The 14941-nt window shown below is 40.3% G+C and overlaps 1 long non-coding RNA gene across 3 annotated transcripts in view; it reads right to left on the bottom strand.

Annotated features, from left to right (window-relative positions):
• Nucleotides 1-509: 509 nt before the first annotated feature.
• The window catches only part of LOC112451426, a 160062-nt gene continuing 145630 nt past the window's right edge, over nt 510-14941 (bottom strand). For 2 of the 3 annotated variants that reach the window (XR_003040243.2, XR_003040245.2), the window contains 5 exons: nt 12494-12604; nt 4836-7624; nt 4637-4696; nt 1243-1313; nt 510-1004 (listed from right to left, as the gene is read on the bottom strand). This is a non-coding gene — a long non-coding RNA (uncharacterized LOC112451426). The remainder of the gene's footprint in view (nt 1005-1242; nt 1314-4636; nt 4697-4835; nt 7625-12493; nt 12605-14941) is intronic. The other variant, XR_005234342.1, reaches the window with a different exon arrangement.

A 14941-nucleotide genomic window follows, 5' to 3' on the forward strand; every position in this document is an offset into this window, starting at 1 on the left:
TTAAATTGATCTCAAAATAATTTACTTTGCATCCAATGAGCTCAAAATCAACTCCAGCAGAAAAAATATAACTCTACTCATCTAATCCAGGGAGCAGTCAGCAGTTCATCACAGGACCACAATCAGCCATTCACACACACTCATGTCTGTCCAGGGCCAATTCAAAGTTGCCAATTATCCTAATGTGGATGTTTTTGGACTGTGGGAACAAACTGAAGTGCCTGAAGAAAACCCATGCATGCAGAGGGAGAACATACAAACTCCAGACAGGAAGTCCTCAACGAGGGGTCAACTCCAGCATCATCATCATCATCATCCTCATCCATCAGTGCTTACCAACAGCACCACTTTTAAATCATTTAGATACTGATGCTTCAGGATTTCCATCTAATGCAGCTCTGATTTTTTTTTCCAGTTGAAAAAATATATTTAAAAACATATTTTGTTAAAAAAAACATTTTTACACATAGATCTATAGAATATTTGTAAATCGTGATATTGCTGTTGAAGAAAATATGAATTCAGTGCTGTTGTACAGTATGCATGCACACACACACACACACACAGTAAGTTTGGAGAGGGAAAATATGGAAGTGAAGTGCTGTTAGTATATGTGGCACTATCGCCCTCTAGTGTTATTTCTCCATAAAAACACTGGGCTGGTTTCTTCTTTGGATTCAGCTTCAAGTTAAAGCTTTTACATTTGTTGCCACTGACAATAATAAATTCAGAATTGATTTTTTACTGTTTTCATGAAAGAAATTTTGACTTCTTTTAGGAACTAAAACGTTTCACAACAAAGTTCTTTTAAATTGGGGAACCAGCAGGATGTAAGAAAACCAACTTTAACACACTCATGACTTACAATCTACTGTGAAAATGACAGATTATATGTAATGAGTGTTCAGTCAGAAGCTGCCACCCCAGGTTTCATCAGACTGTACTCACACGATGCTTCTGAAGACGGATGTTCTGCAAATCTCCAGATGATCCAACAGAAAAGTCTGCAACAAACAAATACATCACTGTATGATCTCATTCCCACTAAAACCTCCACAGTTTGACCTCATGGATGAAAAAAACGATTATGATGACGGACATTTGAAATTACTGCTCTGCACTTCAGAACTTTTCGGCTGATATACAGAGAGAAGAGTGCTGAGGGTGTTAGCATGTGTGGTTCAGAGGATTACCAATCTGAGCCTTCAGTGATAAATCTGCTTTGTTTCAGGACGGACTCACCGGAGCGACGGCGTGGAACGTTCTGTTCCTGCCAGCGAGAAGAACAGTACCTCTGAAAACTCTTCTAATGTCTGTAGAAATTTAACACAGTTTTTCAAACATTAGATATTAGAAGTTCCTACAACTACAAGACGATACTGAGGACTGCTACACGTGTACAAACACACACACACATTTGATGTCTGTTCATACACACAGACAGATATGTGATGAAGCATACATGCCTGTTCATACATATATCGATACATACAAGACAGACAGAATTGCAATGATGTTAACACACACACACACAGTTATGTAAGTGTTTGATCTTATGTAGTATTCATACACACACATCTGATGTTTTCAATAAATACAGACAGACATGCAAAGGTACATATATGCATACATGCACACACAGGTATGTGTGTATGCATTTGTATACAAACACATACACTATAAACATACACACACACACACACACATGCATATTTGAAATCAAACCTATTTTATCAACATTTGTTACGGTGAAACACTAACATTTAAAATGATGAGAAGAAAAATTTGAGGAAAACGATCAATTTAAGCTGCAGTTCCCACTGAAAACCAGCAGGTGGAGCTGATGGGCTTGGAACATTTTTTTCCCCATTTTCTAATGGCCTAAAGAATAACTCTGTTATATTTATATTCATTGTACAAATAAACAGAATAAACCCATTTTTTTCTTAACATTTATGTTAATGTGTTGTGTATGGAGTGTGATCCAGATTATTTTATAGGAACTAAAAGTCAGGAACATTTTTTTAAGTTGATTAAAAAATAATAAGCTTACATAGTTTGGAGAGCCTAGTTTCTCACAGAATAAACTAAACAATTAACACTAGTTTTTACCTGTTGACATTCTTTCAGTCGATCAGGTTCTGCTTCTCTTGGAGCAAATCCTTCATCCTTTTTTATATTGTCGCCTTAAAAAGTTGCAGCTCTTTATTCTAAAGTTCTGACTTGAATGTAAATCAAAGTTAGTTTTTTATGTTTACTGCAAGCTTTCTACTAACTTACTCTGCAAAAAACTAATATTTTAAACATTCTTTTCATTGTGACGTGACTCACCGCAACTTTGATAGATTCTTCAATTTAAATCCTAATTAGTAAAAGTTTATTTTAACTGGACTTTGGCTCTCGACAGGTTGTTATTGTGAAGGATTTGGATTACAGCCTGTGTGTTTGGGTTACAGTCGGTATGTTTCTCTAAAGCGGAGTCCTGTAATGCACGGCCACTTAAATGCACATCTGTAAAGATGATTCTCAGAGCTGCCACTAATCTTCTCCTCTTTGTTTAGACTCTGCAGGTGTGCGCTCCTTGTAATCTGCTGGTTTCGCCTGTAATGAGTCACAATTCTGCTCGCAAACGGAAAACGGGGAGTTGTGCACACTGATTAAATCATATTGACACATGCAGTGGTAAAGAACAAAACCACATTAGATGTGCACGTAGGAATGAGTGGACTTCATCTTTGGCTTACGAGGTGTTGCCTGCATGGCTTGGCTTGCAGCATCAATTTGCCTGCAGCGTTAGCAAAATATCTCATGAACCACTGGATTCAAGATGGCCGGCACAGGCAGCTCACCTGCTTGGCCTTCACTGGATTCATCATTAATATTCTGAATGCTGAGAAAACTAAACCATGTTTAAGCATCACAGCCGTCCAGCCAACCGCTTGAACCTTAAATATTTAGTTTAGCTGAGCTGAGACGTCTGAGGGAGCCAATTAATCTTCAGATGAGTGTGTGTCTGTGTGTGTGTGAGGGGTGTAATGACACCAGCCTCTCAATGTGTGATTAGGTTCATAAAATACAACTTTCAAACTTCTGATCTTTTTGAGGAGACTAAAGATGGCACAAAATGCTGAACTGACACTGGTATACATTTAACGTAAAACCATGCAGACATTTGCTTAAAATCATTTATGATTAGTTTGACTTTTAGAAATTCTAAATAATACGTGTCTTTGTTTTTGTAGACCTTTTCCAGCTGAGCAAAGCACATTTCAGAGAAGGAGAAACAGCCACACATTAAGGGCTTTTAGAGGAGCTCTCTGGAATAACAGAAGTTCAGAAATGGCCCCCTTGAGTAGGTTTGATTGCCTGGATGGAGACTTTTTAAGCCTTCAGTTGTTTTAGGCTGGCTTTAAACTCTGGGAACCCTCAAACCAGAAAGAAATCAGGCCAGGATATTTTGAGCGAGGTTAAATGTTTGTCCAGGTGGCACAATTATCTGACCAGCTTAAACTTCTCGTCACAAGTTTAATAACAGAATCAGGCTGATGATACGGGTTTAATGCAGGCACTGAAAATTACACAACATTTTTGCTTATAACTTAAAGTCAACTCTGACTGTTAGCAAAATATTGCTTGATCCAGAGGTCAAATTTGATGTAGCTCTACAACTGATTAACTTGAGTCAATTCCAATTCAAGATGGTCGCCATAGGTAATTGAAATGAGTCAGCACAAAAATGTTAAATTAAAATTTGGTGTGGTAGTAGCTAAAACATTCCCCTAACCTATTCTCCAAGACATAACTGATTGTGCAACATCTGTTCTTTAAACTTTGAAAAGTTACATGTGACCTGAATCCTGCAATAGTTACTGGCAAATTCAAAAACGGCTTTTAATTTCATATCAGACTGCAAGCAACTATATTTTCAGGATTTAAACAAAAAAGCCATAATGCTTTAATTTTTCACCATAGAAAAATAATCTATGTTTCAAACTTTGACATGAAAGGCTGCGGGGCAAAATGCATCCCTTCAGGGAATGCTAAGCCTTCAATTTCTCCCTTGTTTCAATTCATTTAGTAGAATTTTCTATCTGAGCTTCTAACAGTTCGACGGTAGGTGTTTTTTCAAACATGTGGGGTCAAAGAACCCTGACACACTGCGTCTCTAACATCACTCTGACATTCCACATCCTGTCTGTTGTTATTCTACGACTGCCACAGTGTTTCTTCCAGCTTCCTGCTGTCAGCTGAAGAGTCCGGGCCGACACCCTTTTCTTCCCTACTCTGGGATTTCACCTCTTCCAGGGCGGAGAGGGACAGCTTCCTTCCTTGTGAGGGGGCGTATGGGACAGGGATGACGGATCAGAGGGCGGGGGGGGGGAGCTCCATCGTTGCTCTGGGAGGAGACCAAGATACTTACAGGGACTTCAGGTGTGTCTCACACATTCTCTTGGTCTGAATGAACATGGAGGGGTGGGGGTCACAAAGGGTTTCACAATGAAGCACAGATGAATAAATGGACTGCATTCACCACTCCATCATCTGCACCACCCTTTCCCCTTCCAGAGTTATGCCAGATGTGTGTGTGTGTGTGTGTGTGTGTGTGTGTGTGTGTATTTTCAGCAGATCTTCTTACCCTAACCCTTCAGTTGATCATCTACTGGTTCTCAGGTCTTTGAGAATCATCTTGATGGTGCTAAAAAAATATTTTTTGTTTGTCAAACTGTGATGTTTTTGTTCTTTAAAAAAAAAAAGAGTTTAGCAGCCTTCAATGTTTGAATGGTTAATAGTTATATTTTATAGTAATTGGCTTAACAAAAACAACAAAAACTTACCTCATTACAGAATGAGTGAAAAAACTGCCTCTCTGATGGTATGGGGGTGCATTAGTACCTCTGGCATGAGCAGCATCTGGAAAAGCAACATTCATGCAGAAAAGTAGTTACAGATTGTAGAACATATGCTCCCTCACAGATAATGTTTTTTTTGATGGGGGAAGTTTTTCATATTGCAGCAAGACATAAACATCAAACTGCATCCCTGACAGCAGCACAGCTTCTTCGCAGCAGAGTCCAGGTGCTGAACTGTCCTGCCTGCAGTCCAGACCTCTCACCAACTGAAAACATTTGACACATATTAAAACATAAATCCAGCAAAGAATCCTCCATCAGACCAGAATGGAATAACGTTGCCTCCAAAACTTCCAGCAGCTGCTCTCCTCAGACTTGTAAACAACTAGAAACTTTTAGTTGTTAAAAAAAAGGATGCTTCACGGTGATAAATAAAGTCCTGTTCTAACTTTTTTTGGAACGTGTTGCTGCCATAAAATTCAATGCATTCTGTTCTAATTGATATTTTACACAATCTCCTAACTTTTTTGGAATTGCTGTTGTAAAAAAGATGACTCAAGACTTTTGCGCAGTACTGTGTGCTTTTCTTTGACAAAATTATTAAATAACCCCCCTAATTTTTAAAACTGACTCATTTTTTGCCAAATCTTTCAACTAAAGTAAAGATAATCTATCTCACGGGACCAAACAGTGGCATGTGAGACAGACTGTCTCCAGAATTAAAGATTTAAGTGAGAGGTCCAGTATGGGCTAAATTAAATTCCTTTAAGGCCACAGCCCTGTTTCGACATCCTTAAACCGAAGCCATGTTGAAATCTTCAAGTATCTGGAGCTCTGCATACGACTTTTGGTCGTCTTTGCCCCTCAGAAGGCGGGATGTGCTGCTGATTCATTAAATTTACTCCAAAAGTCACTTCATCTGAAGTGAAAAGGGGGCTAAATGTCACCACATGTGAGTGATGACTGTTGAATTTAATACATCAGAGCTCAGTAAATCAGGCCGGCTACATATTGACTTACAGTGTCGTATCCACCAGCAGATTAGTGGCTCATTATACCAGCCAATCACAAGCCTCAGAAAGACCTGTACAGTCTTGACCAGCATATCACCCGCTGCCTTTCATGCCAGAGTTTTAGACTAAGATCATTTTCTGTAGCTGACAAAACTTGGAAGATGTTGTGTGATCTGTTAGTGCTCAGAGTATGTGTTGTGCATGACTTTCAGCTACTACCACTCCAAATATTAGCCCAGTATCTGAAAAGCTCACTGAGTTATAGCTACTGTCTAAGGACAAATAGATGTGGCAGCCATTGACACGTTGGTTTTATTAAAATCCGTCCAGTGATTCATGAAATATTTTGTTAACATGATGGACACACACACAGAGGCAAAACCCTTACTGCCACTTCACCTTCAGCAGCAGGCGATAATAAACAGCAGACTGCTGGCACAGTTTGCCCTGTTACTGAGAGGCTGTGAGTTCACACCAACAGTTCATGAGTTTTAAACACTGAAAACTGTTGCGTTCAAGGACAGAGTTTTCAGAAGAACTGCAAGCTCAGGCAAACTGACAGCAAAGTCCTTAAAATGTCTAAAAGCAGCAGAGCCAACAGTCCTGTCATATTAGGGTTTAAATTACGCTTGTGGCAACACTTTAACGTGTCAGTATTCCAATGATTAACTGGATTTATGTTGTGGTGTACGTTAGGCAGATATACAGGAGCTTGTTGAACCACAAAAGAATTTACAGAGAGACGAGTGGCTCCAAATTCTCATTTCTAGGAAAGTTTTTTTTTTTGTGAAGCGTGCAAATGGCAGAAACGTCTGCATGAGGACCACACACAGCGGAGTGCCGCACCTCAGTTTTAGGTTTATTTGCATGGGCACTAAATGGGAAACCAAATCCATCTGAAAACAATTTATTTTACGAGTTAAAAAAAAACAAGTGAATATTCTGAGGAATGTGCTTTTTGTTTCTTTAAACTGAGCAAAAGTCACCTCAGAAAAGATGGAGGAACCAAGTGGCTCCTTTTCTATAACATTACCCATAAGGTCAGAATAGTTAGGGGGGGGAAAGTGCAGGAAAAATCTGACAATCAACCAATCCAGGCTTAAAACAATAGTTCAAAACATTCTGAAATGGGGTTCTTAGAGGTTATGAACTATTAATATCTTACCTTTTGTAGATAGTTCTTTAAATGACCCCAGACAGGTCAAGTAGGGCTAAGACCAAAATGGACTGCTGTTCACGTCCTCGGCACAAAGTCAAGCTCATCCCTGGTGTGGGTTGGACTCCACCAGGGCTGCCCCTCGTCTCTGTTCCTGTTTGTGGCGTTCATGGACAGGATTTCCAGGCGTAGTCATGCGGAGGAAGGTGTCGGGGTTTGGAAAGCTCAGGGTCTGGTCTCTGCTTTTTGTGGATGATGTGGTTCTGTTGGCGTCTTCGGGTCACGACCTTCAGCGTGCACCGGGGCATTTCACAGCAGAGTGTGAAGCGGCCGGGATGAGAGTCAGCTCCTTTAAGTCTGAGGCCATGGTTCTCAACCGGAAACAGGTGGAATGCTCCCTCCAGGTCGGGGGTGAGTCTCTGTCTCAAGTAGTATTGTTCTCCATCCCACTGGGAGGAGACCCTGGGACAGACTCAGAACTCGCTGGAGAGATTATATATCTTCTCTGGCCTGGGAACACCTTGGGATCCTCCAGGAGGACATGGAGAGTGTCACTGGAGAGAGGGAGGTCTGGATCTCCTTCTTGGACCTGTTGCCTCCACAGCCTGACCACAGATAAGCAGCAGAAAATGGGTTTATAGATGGATGGATAATTATTTTCATACATTCAATGTGGGTAAATAAAAAATGTGCATGGCCTAGAATACAGTTTTGCACACTGTGTGCACTACAATAGGCTGTGATTTTTAAAACTTTGCAACCAGCGAGCCGTGCAGCTAACGCTCACCAAGCTCAATTCAGTGAAACTGTAGCTGTGAATTTGACTGTTTTCTTACAATTCAGAAACACCAGCTAGTCTCCAACAGTCACAGCACAGTCAGATAATGACTGTACATGAAAGTGCATGAAGAACAAAAATACATGTCTTGTAGAAAATGTATAGAATTATACTTAAACACCTTTCTTAAGAGGCCCAAAAAATGTGGCCATGTTAAACGGGCGTTTGGTGTATTTATAAACGGCAAACCCACCCAGCCTGGCATGCTTCAGATGCTTTGGGTGTTACCAGAACCGGCACCAGTAAAGGTCAACGGCAATCCAAATGCTATCACACTGGAGCCAAAAGAGCCTTTTTTGGCAGCAATTTTGGGTCCTGAAAACATTCTATCTCACACATTAGTTGGTAGAATTTTCTAACAAACCAACAGCTGTGATGTCTGTCGTTTGCAGGACACACTCGCTTGTGGAATTCAAAGCGGCTGGGTGTGTCTGTTTGTAAGAAAACGTCATGCCCCCCCTCTCTTAATGTCACGTGCACGCTCGTACTCTGTCTCATCTCTAACACAAACATCAGCCAGATTTGGCAGCATGAACTTTCCACACCATTGTCTGGGGATTTAAATAAAGCATCTACTAAATTATTTTTAGTCTAGTTTTCACTTCATCACAAGACAGCAGCTTTAGACTCAGTATTTCTAATTGAAATCTAAAACAAGCCTGAACAGCTGTCTGTAATAAAAAAGTTAAAATTGAATAAAAAGATAGTGTTGGTTAAAAGCACAGATGTTGTATAAGACAGAAGTAAGCTTTCTATTTTGCTGCCTTACAACCTGGAATTTAACTGGATTTTTATGTTGATTAAAAACAATAACTCTCCAACAACACTCCAGATTAACAAAGTTAGAAAGAGGGAAGAAAATAAGAAAAAACAACAACATAAAACTGAAAAGTGGTGTGTGATTCTAAGCTCCAATCAAGTGCCAAATGATCTGAACCTGTAAAATGATTTACATGTCGTAACAACCTCCTGAATCAACACCTCTAAGTATTAAAGGCAAGGAACTCTCCCCTCAGGTCAGAGACAGCGTTGTGGAGAAGCACAGATCAGGGATGGGTTCTAAAAACTTATCACAGAACTCTGAACTTCCCACAGAGCTCCATTAAATCCAATATTAGGAAATGGAAAGACGCTGCCACCAGAGCAGACCTGCCACCAGAGCAGACCTGCAAACAGAACAGACCTGCAAACAGAACAGACCTGCAAACAGAACAGACCTGCAAACAGAGGGTCATCCACCAAAACTCTGATCAGGTAAGAAGGACACATTTATCAGAGAGACAACCAGGAGGACAAAGTTAACCCTGATGGAGCTGGAAAGAGACAGTATCTGTCCATTGGACCACTAGAAGCTGCTCGGAGCTGGGCTTCTTGAAAAGACTGGCTAGAAAAACACTTTGATTCCAGAAAACTGATATTTCCTGAAAAAACTTGATGCTGGACACAAAGCATTGAGTTTTAGGGATTGAATACATGCCTTTATTTAGTTTGATATTTTTTAGAATGATTTAAAAATAAGTTATTCCATATTTAACTTAATAATCTGAAGTAAATTTTGTTAAATTAGTACTTCTAAATAAATTAAAAGACAATGAAATTAATGCCAAGAAGAATAAATACTTTTCTAACACAAAACACTGATGAAATAATCAAAACCAATTATTTTGTGTCGGGTTGATTGGTGGACAGAAAATGTTAAACATTTCACTGAGTTATGTCAAATAGACAATGATATAATATGATACTGTCACTAATGTGTTTCAATATTCCTGTGTAGACATTTAAGTGTTGTTGTATTTTTTCGTTTACACTTCATAAACTAAAGATTCAGGCTCTGAGTTTATATTTGTGTGCCTAACAAGAAAACTCACTTTTCAGGCAAGAAAGAGAATAAACTTCAGCTGTAGATCCAGGAAGCGTCATGTTTATATAACTGCATGTGTTTGAAGGAAAGCAGTGTGAGCAACATGTGAAGTATAAATGTATGCAGTGTAGGTCAGGAAACTCTCCGGCTTCCCGCCTCTCAGTTTACGTCCACAGCTCAGGAATGTGCCGCATCAGGCTTTAGAGTCAGGAAATTTGATTTTAGGAAATGGTCTTTCTGCTGAACTTGATTTGAAAGGCAACACTGTGGAGCACGGGTGTAAAAGAACTAATATATTAGAGTTAATTTATAACAAATAAGCTGGAGCTTAAAAAAAAAAAACATTGGACAAATATGAAACACTAACATGAGTAAAAATTCCCTTCTCGACAGAGCAACAATAATCATCAAGTCAAAAGCTGATTTATGGCATCTTTGTCACTTTGTTGTAAAATGATAAACAAAGTATTCGTGGAAAATTCTAAAAATGCAGGACATGTTTTAGACATTTTTGAAAGAACAGAACAAGTCGCCTCAGACAAGGTCATCTGCTGTCATCAGCTCTCCATTTCCCTCCTCTTTTTTTTTTAACTGTTCCTCCAGAGAGCAACCTTTATATCCATATATGCATATGGAGAAGCCAAACGGGTAAAAGTCTGTATTGCATCATAGCAGCTTGCTTGATGGCAGAAATGTGACATGAATCCATGTGATTTGCTGTCAGTTGTTTCCGCACAACCACATAAAACCAACCACCGTCGGATGGTGGTATGACATCCATTTGGAAGGTGGGAGATTATTACTGGTGGAGTGTTTCTGTCAGACAGAAGCACAGTGGGTGTTTGGGTCGGTGTGGACTCGGCAGACAGCTGGTCTTTGTTTGCAGTAGCAGACAGGGGGCACTGGGCTGCTGCGCTGACTCCTCGGTGCCCACAAGAGCCGGCAGAGCAATAAACGGCCGGTTAACTGCAGCTAATAAACAGTGCAGCGGCTCCGCCTTCGTAGAGGCAAATACTTGTGCAACAGTCGCTCAGACCTCAGGCCTTCTAAGGACAAGACAAGACAATGTGCTGTGCCTCCTCCGCTGCTACTGGGATTGTGTAGAAGTGCTGAACTCCCGGATCATCTGCTGGGCTGTGAGCGGGTTAAATACTGAATGAGGCACAGAGATTGTAAATATGTGTGTCTATAAGGGGAGGTAACTGAGAACAGTGAGGAAGCCAATGACAGATGCCACAAGAGAGCTTTCTGCTGTTTATATTCCTGCACATGATGGATGCTGTACAGAACTATTTTAAATGAGCACAAAGTCATTTTTAGTGTCCTTGTTGCCACATGCATGTACAGTATGCAGGTTTGATGTTATGCTACCAGTACTACTACCTGCCTCCACACACACACACCGCCTCCTTACAGCTCCGAGGTCTAAGATTGCAGAGACTGTTTTACGGCATAAAGAAAAACATGCTCAGGGAGCAGGGGGTAGAGGTACTCTCATCATGGAGGGAAGAAGAAGAAAGATCCATCCAGCTTGAAGCAACTGAAACAGTTCTGCCGCAGGAAACAGACAAGAACCGCGGCTCTTAGATGTGTTAAAGCTTTAAAGACAAATTTCAAGAGACATGCAGCTGTAATCGACACAAACAGCTGGTTCTCTATAACACATCCACTGAATTTATACTGTTTTTTTCCTGATCTTATTCATTTTATGTTTCATGATTGTGAAAAATGGATCAAATAACGCAAATCCTCAGAAAATCCACTTTAATTCCAGGTAATAAGGTAATAATCAAATGATAAAGGTTGGTCGTATTCATCCATTTTAAAAATATTATCACTCGCCGCTGAAGGCAAAAGGGCGTTAATACATCAATTAACTTTTGGACTTAACCCAATTCAAGATGGCTGCCATGGCCAACTGACCTTAGAACGCATGAAAATGACCCTAACTCAGCCAGTTTTAAAGATATTGAGCTAAAAATTGGTGTTAGAGAAACTGATCATCGTCCATAACCCACACTGAGCGTTACACTTTCTGCTTAAAAACTTTGGCATCAGATCTGTGCGTCTGTTAGCAAAATATCTCAAGAACCACTGGATAGATTTAAGTGAAACTTGTACATCTACAACTCATTAATTTTTGGAGTCACCGCAATTCAAAATGGTCACCACAGCTGATCAACATTAGCCAGCACAAAAACTGCTATAACTTTGTCAAACTTACAGTTTGATGTGGTAGTAGCTGAGAGTCATCCTCAACCCATAATGTTAGCTCTCCCAACATTGCATATAATGTTATTTATAAAGTTTGAGTAAAATGTCTATATTTCCATCCCTACTCAGCAGAAGATCATCTTAGATTTATGCGTTATTTGGGTGTGTGTCATCAAGCCGTCCCATCTGAAGGAGGGATGAGGCCTGCTTTAAACCTTGACACTGACTTCTGGTCAGACCCCGACAGGAACTGAACTCTCTTTTGACCTCTTTTCTTGACTTTGGCTCCTCCCACAGATGGTCTTTGTGCATTCCCAGCTGTTGCGCCCCGTTCTTTCTGCACACAGAACACGGGAGTAAAGCTCTACACGAGCCCTGCAGCAGGCTATCTCAAGAAGCATCAGATCAACCCTCTCCTCCCCTCCCTCCTCACATGGCACATATACCTGACATGATCTCATGTGCACGTCTAAAATCAGTCTCAAGTTCAGTGTAGATGGACTCATATCACATTTAGGGGTTCGGATTGGACAACTGAGAAGCACAATTTCCACATACCTGCTCCATTTCTGCTTGGCACCTCCACTGTAAACATGCCAGTGACCCCCAAGGCATCCCACTGCACATTTCTGGAAAAGGTGGGAAAGGCCAGCAGAGTTCCCACTGCATCTGCCAGAGAGCATGAATTAATTTCACTGAATACGTCGACAATGGGCAACATTCTACTTCGGTCCGAATTTAGAAAAGGAGAACAATTTAAAAGCTTGTCGGGAGCTGTCAGCCAGATGCCTTTGGCATTTCAGAGCGTGAGGGACGGGGCAGAGGTTGGAAAATGCCTCGGAACAAAAACACCTTTGTCTTTCCCTGCCTGGCCTTGTAGTGATAAATCTGAATCTTCCTCGACTTTTTGTCAGCCAAGAAAGATTCCTGTGAGATTCATGGGAGCTTTTTGGGAAGAGTTCATTAAGTATGCGTAAATGACATTTTCATTTGTTTAAAAAAAAGCTCATTTTTACACTTGTTAAAGTGATTAGGTTGGGAAATCAATGTAGTTATTCTTTTTTTACAAATACCATAAAGAATACTGATGAAAACTGTACACTTTAAACACAACAGAAAGAATGATTCGAACTGTTAAAGGGATAGTCCAGTGAACCTTAAAGAGTCTTTTAAAACATCGGTGAAGACTCATCCAGGACATGACGATGATAAGTGGTTTAATAGAAGGCAACTGGACTTTCACCTCTCACACAAAAAGGCTTCCTAAGTTCTGATGATGGGTCGGGAGTTCCAGGCTTATAAGTCGTTAAAACAATGACAATAACAGAGCCGTTCAGGTCATGAGTCACTGACCCACCCCTCCATCCTGTGAGTCATTAACACATGTTGAATGCTTCCTAATGAAGCCGACGTGAGCTGGTTTGGTTCCATATTCTGACTTAATAATTATTAATAGTTAGGACCTCATCAACTGTGACATCAGTCATAGAGCACAGAGTATTGAGAATGCTAGCCATGAGTGCCAGTTTTTGTTCAATCTTAAAACAAAAAAGAACGCTACATTAGTGAATACTAAACCTCTACACTTTTGTGCAGCACTGTTTGTTTAGTTTGTCACTGTTTTATCAACCAAACAACATTCATGTTACAATGGAAAAGCATGTGTGCGGCGCGCAGATAAACGGTGTTTATGGTGACGGTGCTGAGGCTTCTGAAGGTATCAGACCCTCTGAACTCCCAGCATACTGATTCAAAGAGTATAAAAGTCACAAAAACTGAAAGTCATGGCACACGAACTCAAAGTATGTGGGGCAGAGTTTGATTGCAAAAAATGTACAGAATAAACTATAAACATTAGAGTCAATATTGATTTGTCATTCATAATTACACATTAGGCAAATGTTTCCTTACATTCCTCCATTTTGGACCAATCAGATGAGACAGAGCTTTAAACAGAGAGGCCTAAAGAGGAAGGAAATGACTCTTTAAAATGAAGCATTTCAGACTAAAGGTGACAGATTGTGCTGCAACAGTATGTGAACAATTAAGTGGATTTTCTTTTAATGAAGCACAGTGTTTTCTCCTTGTTAATACCCAATGTAAAACTGCACATAAGGGTTCAGAATACAACCCTGTTAAAAAAAGATTCAATGTAAAAAGGGCTTTAAATAATTTATCCACTTTATTTGAAGTTTTCAATTAAAAGCATCAGTAAAAACCTTGCCTTTATGTCACAGACGAAAAGGAAAGCTGGGAGCAGTTTGATTCACAGCAAGCCTCGGCTTTGATAGATAACAGTGTGTTTTAAAGGCGACAATCGACTGGCAGATCCAACATCTAAAGCTGGCAGACAGAGTCTCTCTTGTTTCCAGCTGCACAGTCTCCCAGGAACACTGACAGACACGTCTTTGTGGAGACAAAACAGAGAGCCCCGACAGAACTGTAGTCAACGAAAGATTCTGCAAGTGATTGTAAATTATCACTGGGTAGGAACATGGGAAGACATGAAGAGTGTGACAGGATTACTAGAACAAAGCAAAGGACTTAATTCATGAGATTTCTCAGTTCCTCTTCTTGTCTTTTTTTTGTCCTCTGTGCCGTTTACACACCAGTCGGCCACATGTTGAACATCTCTCACCCTCGCTCTGAAGTGACACAAACATGAGGAATGCTGACTCTTTTGTTCCTCATTAAAGCACAAGATATTCCTTCTGACCATCGCTTGCATGATCGTGAGTCACCGTGAAACCATTTGAGGTTTCAATCATTCCTGTTCCCTTTCTATCATGCCTAGATGACAAACACGAGCTGAATTTTTCCCCTAATTTGGGGAGGAGGTCTGAGTGTGTGAGTAAAACACACGCCTTGGGTGAATAATTCAACTTCTTAGTCAGCATGGAAAGATGAGATCTTTTTATAAACATTTAGCCAAAAATAACAAGAATTACAACCACCAGTTCAATTGTGACCTCAGACTGCTTTTAAAAATGTTGACTAAAAACCTGA

This window comes from Kryptolebias marmoratus, linkage group LG17 (assembly GCF_001649575.2).
Source record: "Kryptolebias marmoratus isolate JLee-2015 linkage group LG17, ASM164957v2, whole genome shotgun sequence".
NCBI lineage: Eukaryota > Metazoa > Chordata > Actinopteri > Cyprinodontiformes > Rivulidae > Kryptolebias > Kryptolebias marmoratus.